The following is an 11,106-nucleotide window of genomic DNA, read 5'->3' on the forward strand; positions in this document are numbered from 1 at the left end:
CTAGCCATGACTTAGATTCCATTTCCGCAAAGATAGATGCTGTGGAGAGACGAATGGAAAAGATGACTAAAGATATTCACTCAATACGAATTAGTTGTGAGCAGTGTGGAGGACCACATTTGACAAAAGATTGTCTCAATATTGAATTAACAATGGAACAAAGAGAGAATATTTCATACATAAACCAAAGGTCTGGAAATAATTATCAGAATAATTATCAACCGCCAAGACCGATTTACAATCAAAACCAAAATTATAACCGAAATATTCCATACAACAACCAACAAGGTCCTAGCAATCAACAAGTATCCAATAATACTTATAATCAGCAAAGACCTAATTTTCAAAACAAACCACCACAACAAACCGATGATAAAAAGCCGAATTTAGAAGATATGATGACGAAGCTAGTTGAAACTCAAACGTAGTTTTTCACATCTCAGAAACAAACTAATGAACAAAATGCTCAAGCATTTAGAAATCAACAAGCTTCGATTCAAAATCTGGAACAAGAAGTAAGCAACCTAGCAAGGTTAATAGGTGAAAGAAAACCGAGAAGTCTACCTAGTGATACAAATGCTAACCCCCGAAATGAAATAGCTAAAGCCATTACCACAAGAAGTGGTACAACACTTAAACCACCTGAAATACCTGTAACTTCTGATGAAGCTATTCCTACTCCACAAGAACCACAACCTGATCAAGATAAGGAAAAAGAACCGGTAGTTGAAAAGGTTAATGAAGATAACACAGTTAAGGATAAACCTTATGTTAAACCATACCAACCACCACTTCCTTACCCGAGTAAAATGAAGAAAGAAAAACTTGAAGCCGAGCAATCCAAATTTTTGGATATGTTTAAACAGATAAATGTAAATCTTCCTTTCATTGATGTGATTTCAGGAATGCCTAGATATGCTAAATTCTTGAAAGATCTAATCTCAAATAGAAAGAAAATGGAAGAACTCTCGGCTGTTACTATGAATGCTAATTGTTCAGCAGTGCTGTTGAATAAGATACCAGAAAAACTATCTGATCCAGGAAGTTTCACAATTCCATGTTTTCTGGGTAGTCTTAGTTCAATAGAAGCATTGGCAGACTTAGGTGCTAGTATAAATTTAATGCCGTATTCACTATACGCTAAACTAGACCTTGGAGAATTGAAACCAACCAGAATAAGCATACAACTAGCCGATAGATCAATAAAATATCCTAGAGGGATAATGGAGAACATGCTAGTTAAAGTTGGTACTTTAGTATTTCCAGTAGATTTTGTTGTTTTGGACATGGAAGAAGATTCTCAAGTTCCTCTCATATTAGGAAGACCATTCTTAAACACGGCTAAAGCAATGATAGACGTGTTCGGTAAGAAACTGACCCTAAGTATAGAGGATGAGAGTGTTACCTTTTCAGTTGATAGAGCAATGCAACAATCACAATCTGCAGATGATACATGTTATTATATTCAAACTATAGATGCACATGCAGAATTATTAGAAGAATTTCCAGAATTACAAGGAACAGGAGAATGTTCTTTAGGAGAAGGTAATGAACCAATTGATGAAGCTGAAATGTTAGCTACACTTATAGCTAATGGATATGAACCAACAACAGAAGAAATTCAAATGCTAAAAGAAGAAGACAGATATCGATACAAATCATCGATAGAAGAACCTCCGAAATTAGAGTTAAAGCCACTTCCAAACCATTTGGAATACGCTTATTTACATGATGAATCTGAATTACCTGTAATAATATCGTCTTCTCTTACTGAAAATGAGAAATCACAACTCATTTCTGTGTTGAAAGCTCATAAACCAGCCATTGCATGGAAGATTCATGATATTAAAGGAATAAGTCCTTCGTATTGCACACATAAAATCCTTATGGAAGAAGGTCATAAAACGTATGTGCAACGCCAACGAAGACTAAATCTAAATATGCAAGATGTAGTTAAGAAAGAGATTATTAAACTGCTAGATGCAGGTTTGATATATCCAATTTCTGATAGTCCATGGGTAAGCCCAGTTCAATGCGTACCGAAGAAGGGTGGCATGACTGTCATTACAAATGAGAAAAATGAGCTTATTCCTACTAGGACTGTAACAGGATGGCGTGTATGTATTGATTATAGAAAATTAAATGACGCCACCAGAAAAGATCACTTTCCCTTACCTTTCATTGATCAAATGTTGGAAAGATTAGCCGAAAATAGTTACTATTGTTTTCTAGATGGATTTTCCGGATATTTTCAAATTCCAATAGCACCCGAAGATCAAGAGAAAACCACATTTACGTGCCCTTATGGTACTTTTGCTTACAAACGCATGCCATTTGGACTTTGCAACGCCCCTGCAACCTTTCAAAGGTGTATGATGGCGATTTTTCACGACATGATAGAAGAATGCATGGAAGTATTCATGGATGACTTTTCAGTCTTCGGTGATACATTTAAATCATGTCTAATTAATCTGGAACGAATGCTAATTAGATGCGAAAAATCAAATCTAGTACTTAATTGGGAGAAATGCCATTTCATGGTTAAAGAAGGCATCGTTCTTGGACATAAAATTTCAAAAGAAGGAATTGAAGTGGATAGAGCTAAAGTAGATGTAATTGCTAAACTTCCACATCCCACCAATGTTAGAGGAGTTAGGAGTTTTCTAGGGCATGCCGGTTTTTACCGACGTTTCATAAAAGATTTTTCTAAAATTGCCACTCCTATGAATAAACTCCTAGAAAAGGATGCGCCATTCATCTTTTCAGATGAGTGTATCAAATCTTTTAATATTCTTAAAGAGAAACTCACTAATGCACCGATCATGATAACACCAAATTGGAATCTACCATTTGAACTAATGTGCGATGCAAGTGATTTTGCAATGGGAGCCGTTTTAGGACAAAGGATTGAAAAACGATTTCAACCTATATATTATGCTAGTAAGACGTTACAAGGAGCACAAACGAACTATACAACTACTGAAAAAGAACTCCTTGCTATTGTCTTTGCTTTTGACAAATTTCGATCATATCTCGTTCTAGCAAAAACGGTGGTCTATACCGACCATTCTGCTCTTAGATACCTATTTTCAAAACAAGATGCTAAACCAAGATTAATCCGTTGGATCTTACTCTTACAAGAGTTTGATATTGAAATCCGAGATAAAAGAGGAGCAGAAAATCTCGCTGCTGATCATCTTTCTCGTCTTGAAAATCCCGAATTAGAAGTTCTAAATGAATCGGCCATACAAGACAACTTTCCTGATGAATATCTATTGAAGATAGATTATAAAGAAATCCCATGGTTTGCAGACTATGCAAACTACTTAGTTTGTGGATTCCTTGAAAAAGGATTATCGTACCAAAGACGAAAGAAATTCTTCAGTGATATAAAACACTATTTCTGGGAAGATCCACATCTGTTTAAAAGTTGTCCCGATGGAATAATACGCCGATGTGTATTTGGAGATGAAGCTAGTAAAATTTTAAACCATTGTCACACAGGACCAACAGGAGGGCATTATGGGCCTCAACTAACAGCAAGAAAAGTTTATGATACTGGATTCTATTAGCCTACAATTTACAAAGACGCACACTTTCTTTGCAAATCCTGTGATGCATGTCAAAGGGCCGGAAAAATAAGTCAACGTGATGAAATGCCACAAAATGTCATCCAAGTATGTGAAGTATTTGACATTTGGGGTATTGACTTTATGGGTCCATTTCCAAAATCTCATAATAATCTATATATACTCGTAGCCATTGATTATGTGTCTAAATGGGCGGAAGCACAAGCTCTCCCAACTAACGATGCACGAGTTGTAGTCAACTTTTTAAAACGTCTTTTTGCAAGGTTTGGAACACCGAAAGCTTTAATAAGTGATCGGGGTACTCATTTCTGTAATAATCAACTTGAGAAAGTTCTTAAAAGATATGGAGTAACTCATAAAATCTCCACCGCATATCATCCACAAACAAGTGGACAAGTTGAAAATACCAACCGAGCTTTAAAACGTATTCTAGAGAAAACCGTAGGATCAAATCCGAAGGAATGGTCCATTAAATTGGAGGATGCACTCTGGGCTTTTAGAACAGCCTACAAAACTCCAATTGGAACCACACCTTTTAGACTTGTTTATGGAAAAGCATGTCATCTTCCAGTAGAAATTGAACACAAAGCATTTTGGGCTTTGAAGACATGTAATCTTGATTTACATGAAGCCGGACGTCTACGATTAAGTCAACTAAACGAATTAGAAGAATTAAGACATGAAGCATATGAAAATTCGTTAATCTATAAGGAAAGAACGAAGAAATGGCACGATAAAAGAATCAGAAGTTCAAAAGAATTTAAAGAAGGAGACAGAGTTCTTCTTTTCAATTCACGATTCAAGCTATTTCCTGGAAAATTGAAATCAAGATGGTCTGGACCATTCATAGTCAAAAGAGTTTTCCCATACGGAACGATAGAATTGATAAATTCAAATGGGATTGAATTTAAAGTTAATGGTCACAGAGTTAAACATTACATACATGGTCCGATGGAAGTCGACAACGAAGTTAATCATAATTTCGACACCACAGCTAACTAAGTGTGGGGAGAATCAAGTCTTTAAAGGATAATATGTATTTCTGTTAGAGTTAGATTGTCTGTTTTCGTGTAAATCTCGAAAATGGAACCCGAATGGTCTTTCCCTAGCAGACCCTAAAGAACTAGTCTTCTTCCCCCATTCTGAATTTTTATTTTTTTAGGTTTTTAAAAAAATGAAGACTGCCTGTGAACTAAACAATGTTCTAATGCTACACGCTTTGATCACTAAAAGAAATAATGACATACTACCGAGTGAAATAGTATCAGTAATCAGAGAAAGAATGGACGGAGTTAGAAAAGAATCCAGATGCGAAGATAATAAGTTACAATTTGGTAAAGGAAAATCAAAATCCGTAGCGAAAAGAAGAGCACGACACCTAGAACGATGTCACAAATGCGGAAAATGGTCACATGGAGGTAAATGTTCAAATAATCAAACCTATTCAAATACCGAATTTGTTACTTTATGCAGAGACGGACCGTTCATATGTTTAGAAAAAAAGACACTGAATGCTCGAGGTTACGCCTATGTAGCCATGGAAAATCAATTAAACCGACTATCTTATGAATGGGATAGATCATATAACTAAGAAATCTATCTCACAGGTATGTCTGTACAGTTTTTATTTTTATTTTTATTTTTAACCTTTTGATAATAAACGCTAATTTGTTCGCTAAAAAGTATTAAATTGATATTGAATAAAATTAGGTTTGGCGACCGAAATTATTGATATCATTCAAAAATTTATTACATCACTGCGAAATTTAACGTTTATTCTTAAGGTATAAATATCTTTAATCAATCAACACAAAATATTTCAAAAATTCGTCATGAGTTAAATTAGGTTTTGGAACCGAAATTACTTTACCGAAAAGAGGGGCGCATATTTTTGATAATATTTGATTGATTAAAGTGGGATAAAAAGACAAAAAGATTTTTAATTTTATTTTTACCATGTTTTTAAAATTAATATATAAATCTTAAATTAATATTGTAAACTTTGTAAAAACAATATTTTTAAAATTGTAAATATTTGAAAAATTAATATAAGTTTGGTGTGAATTTTTAATTTTTAAAAAAAATATAAATTTTTAATTTTATGCATTTCAAATTTTAAGTTTGGTGTGAATTTTTAATATTAATTTTGAATTTTATATTTAAGTTGTGTGAATTTAAAAACAAAAATTTACTTTATCTCATTAAGTTAAAAATATGATTTTTAAAAATTCGTCATAAGTTGAAGACTAGGTCTTTGAACCGAAATTGCTTTACCCAAGGGAGGGACGAGAACTTTTATTATCATTATTTTTAATCTTATTGATTTAAAGTATGCCAAAAAAAATTAAAAAACCCAAAAATCTTAGCTTTTAAAACAATCGCTACAAAAAGACAAATTTTAAAATTTTGTCGAAGGACGGACTAGGACATCAATCCGAAACGACCTCGTCCTAAATAACAAAGGAAACAAAATTTTAAAATTAATTACTTAATTGTTTTAATAAGTTAAAGATTATTATAAAAAAAATATATATACCAAACTCCGCGACTCGCGGAGTTTGGAGGGTTAATCCCCGCGACTCGCGGAGGGATGAAAAATCAGAAAAAAAAATATAGAGCTGGAACAGATCAGTCCCAACCCCAAAACAATAAAAACTTGCGAAAAACTGCACGCGAAAAACCCGAAAAATACACCCCAAAATCTCAATTTTTAACCGTTAATCACCAAATCTTTTGCTAAAATCATGTTGAGAAGGATGCTATCTAAGAATTACTCAAGAAAAACGGTAAATTTCTACACCTAAACACCATTTAATCCGAAATTTGGTGTTCTTGAGCAATTTTTTCCCCAATTTGATTTTGATGCTTTTTAGTGTAATTAGGCTTAAATTGTTTATGTATTATGCTTGTATAACCTAGATTGATGCTGTTTAACATGATTAGAAGCCTTAAACTTCAAATTTTGAGTAATCTAGGGTTTGTGTTCTTGAGCAAATTTGGGGCTTTTTGATATAAACAGGTTATGGCCGATTTTTGTCATGAATTGTTGCTAAATTGAGTAGTGTAACATGTCTAGGTAGTTAAATGATCCAAACTTTGAGCCTAAACATGATTTTGAGAATTAAAGTGGACTTTTTCAAGTCTAAAATTCATGAACTTGATTTTTGAAAGATAATGCCATTTGAAACTTGTTTGATTGCTAGTAATGATTACTTTGACATGTTATTTGAGTTGAATGTTTATGAACTTGGCGAACATTTTCGTATATGCTTATTTGAAAAAGTGTAGATTTGATGAAAATATGAAAATGAGCTTAAGTTTGATATAAATTGATAATGTCATTGTAATTATTTTGATTGATGATTTTGCTGACACTAATGCATATTTGGATGCACAAAATTTGTGTTTGATGTGTTTTGCAGAATGAAAGGGGTGAATCTTCATCCCAAGCCCGCAATGCTCCTGCTGAGAATATGGAACAACAGGAGGTGGATAACTACTAAAAGCAGGATATACCTCATCCAGTCATGACCTTTTCTGATATGCACTTGGAAGAGTTGCACCCGAACCTGAGATTTGACAGACTTTGGATAGATTATCCAAAATATCAAAGGGGTTTGCATACTCTTCATTCTAAGGTTGTTGAGGTACCGAGGGTCATAGAATGGGGACCCTTAGAAGCTGTAGAATTGGCCGGGCCAATTAAGGAATTACTTGTACAGAGGTATGGTAATTCTTCTTTTAATGACTGGGTACATTTATTCACCATGCGTAGACCTGTATATAAAGTATGGTGTGAAGAATTGTTATGTAGTATAGAGTTGAATGATCGGGTAGCTAGTTTAACCGATCGTTCTTTTATTAGATTTTTGTTAGGCGGTTCGATGCGCCACATGTCTTTACTGGACATGGCTCAGGCTTTACGTATATATACGCCTGAGGAGTTAGCGTCTGCCGATTGTAGAGGATTGATACTAAACGGTAGAAAGATAGATGAAAATTTTGATACACACGGTGTGTGGAGTCAAATGACAAGCCATCTCCATTTCAAAGGGGGAAATTACTCTTATTTGGATATAGATAGAGCCGAATTAAGAGTGATACATAGGTTTTTAGCTAATTCGATTACACAAAGGGGTAAGAACAAGGAAAAAGTAAATGAACAGGATTTGTTTTACCATATGTGTATTCGAGACCCACAAAGCGCTGTAAGTATACCATATTGTGTGGGTTATTATTTATCAGCTATGGTTCGGGGGATGCGACCGCATAGCATAATAGGAGGTGGTATTTTTATTACTTTGATTGGTGAATATCTCGGTGTGGATATAAGTCGGGGGGGATTATTAGTAGAAGAACCAGAACCCCACGATACTATAGGTTTAAATGTATACCATGGTGCGAAAGTTTTGAAGAGGCGAAATAACGCCGCAGTACGATACCATGGTAGACATCCACAGGTGGAGAGAAACCAACAACAAGGTAATGTAGGAGGGGGGAATGAGATGCAAGAAATGCAAAGGTTTATAGCTTCTCAGGAATACGAAAATGCTAGACAGAGAGCATTTGAAGATTGGCAAGTTCATCAGAACCAAATCATAGCTCATTGCCAACATATAGGTAGAAACTATATTCCTACACCGAAACCCATCTTCCCTCCTTGGTCTATAGAGATGAAGCCACCATATCCTACGTATGACCCTGCCGAAGCATTCTATAGCACCTATGGTTATGCCTGGAACCCCTATTGGTACCAATATCATCCTTAGTTTACTTATTTTTTTTTTTATTTTGTAATTTGTAATTATAAATACGTTTAATGCTTTTGTTAATATTGTAATCATTTTTATAATTATCTAACTTTTATTCTTAGATTTTAATAATTTTTGAATGTGGGGTAATATACCAAACTTCAAAAATATGTATATATGTTTGCAGTTTATCTTATGTACACAACAGGGTAAAACAACGCATTTTCAAAGACTGGCATTAAGTTCAGCAAAAGCAACTAATTTTGACGACAAGATGCAAAATATATGTGAAATAACAACAAGACGGAATGAACAAATGATGTGCACCATTTATCATTCAGCAAACAAACGCCAATATATTTGGAAACTTTGGTAAAATTTAATCATTTTCACACAAATCGCCCTCAATAATTTAAATAGTTACTGATTTCTTGCAAATGAGGGCATTGCAAGATCTTAAGTGTGGGAAGGGGTTAAATTCTTTCGGATTTTAAAAATTTTTACTTTATACACTTGGTTACCATTAAAAATACTAGTAAAGCAGTAGTTGTATTAGAATCTAGTGCTCTCTGATAATAAAGAACAGCCCTAGTCTTATATACTGACTACCCAATTCTAGTAAAATTTTTAAAAATTTTCAATTAAATGAACTCAAAATCATGTTTATACATATTTATGAACGATAAAACTAGGTTTTAACACCGAAATTATTGTTACCTCGGAAAGGACATAAATTGAGAAACAAACCAAAATGTTAAAATTCATTTAAAATGGAATAGAGGACGATAAAAAGGAAAATAAAAGCCAAGTGTGGGAAAATTTACCAAGTTATCTTAAACATATGTCACATATATCTGTAACAAATAACTGAAAATACTTTTGCTTTGGACTAAACTAAACTGTTTTACCCGATGAAAGAAAAGAAGAGATGGATCTACACGATGAATCAATTCCATCATTAAAAGGAAGTAAAGTCTTCCGAAAAAGAAACGCGCTTCTTGATTTAGGTCAAGAAGTTGTCGTCCAGACCAGCTGTAGGTTGACGAAAAATCTAGAAAAGTCATCACTAAAATCAGCAGAAAATCCACGGACCTCAGCATTAAACAGGGTCGCCAAGTGGTCAGATTTATCCTAACCATGAGAAGGATTTATCTCGTACAATGGGGGGGGGCACCATGCAAATTAGCCGGATAAGACTAATGAATCAGATCCCCAGAAAGGATAATCTCCTTAAAGATTAAAAATCAGCTTTTAAGACTGATATTACTCAATCCTAGAGATTGACCTTAAAGATTGAGAATTCAAACTCATGGAATTCAATGATATCTAAACTCGAGCTTGAACGAGAAAATATTTTGATCAAAATTACAAACCGATTTGTTTTCTGAAAACCCTATTTTCAATGCGTTCATTACCATTGAACGTAAAATCCTAGGAATTCACCTGGAATTCATTAGGTCACCTGAACCAAATCGGGTGTCAACCGTAAGAACGGTGGTTGCATAGTGGTCAAAGACAGGACCTTGTGCCATACCGAAAAATTATAAGGGTGAGCTTTACTATTGCTCCTACCAAGGATAGTAATTGCGTCCGACACGTTATAGACCATAATTAAAAGCATGTCAGGGGACATTGCCTTAACAGTTGCTTGTTCAACGCTTTCCTTTACAACCGGACGGTAGTTTATCGAAAGGTAATATACGGGACAAGTAAACTGGACGTGTTGCTTTTCAAATACAAGGTTAGCAAGTGGGTGACACAAAACCGCAAGTTTTGAGCTAAAATTTTCAAATCTGAAACCCACCAAACCCACAAAAATATTTTGCAAACACCGGTAAAGGGTTATCCCGGAAAACTTATCTAGGGTAAAAACTAGATTTAATTTTCAAAAGATCAAATATTTACATAAAGATCCAATTTCCTTAATGGATCTAATTTTTTATAGTCATGTGGGACTGTAAACCATATCGTTACTACCATTGTTCATACCACCGTATAGAAATCACTGATGTACAAAGTGTGAAAAATAAAGAAGTGATTCTAGTATTTCAAGACGATATTGCTTGAGGACAAGCAACGCTCAAGTGTGGGAATATTTGATAATGCTAAAAACGAACATATATTTCATAGCATTATTCCTCAAGAAAGACAAGCTTTTAGTTGCAATTGTTCTATTTACAAGTGATATTCGTTTAAATAATAAAAGGTGAAGACAAAAGACAGATTCGACGAATTGAAGACGCAAACGACCAAAAAGCTCAAAAGAACAAAAGACAATCAAAGAGGTTCCAATTATTGATAAGAAACGTCTCGAAATTACAAAAGTACAAGATTCAAAACGCAAAGTACAAAATATAAAATTGTACGCAAGGACGTTCGAAAATCCGGAACCGGGACCAGAGTAAACTCTTAACGCTCGACGCAACGGACTAAAAATTACAAGTTAACTATGTATATAAATATAATATAATATATAATTAATTATATTAATTATATATATATTATATATATATTATAAACCGTCGGTAAACAAAGAGCCAAACTCCTCTGAGCTGTAAAAGTAACCTCCGCGACTCGCGGAGTTTGAAAAGGATTTCACCGCGAGTCGCGGAGCCCCAAAATGAAAATCTCCCTATAAAGCAAACCGAAATCTGATCATTTTCATCATCTTTTTCTTCCTCATTCATACGTAAAATTTATATTTATATTTATAATTTATATTTTAATTTTAATTATAATTCTAATAATAAGGGTATGTTAGCGAA

Source organism: Rutidosis leptorrhynchoides, chromosome 10 (genome assembly GCF_046630445.1).
Source record: "Rutidosis leptorrhynchoides isolate AG116_Rl617_1_P2 chromosome 10, CSIRO_AGI_Rlap_v1, whole genome shotgun sequence".
Lineage (NCBI taxonomy): Eukaryota > Viridiplantae > Streptophyta > Magnoliopsida > Asterales > Asteraceae > Rutidosis > Rutidosis leptorrhynchoides.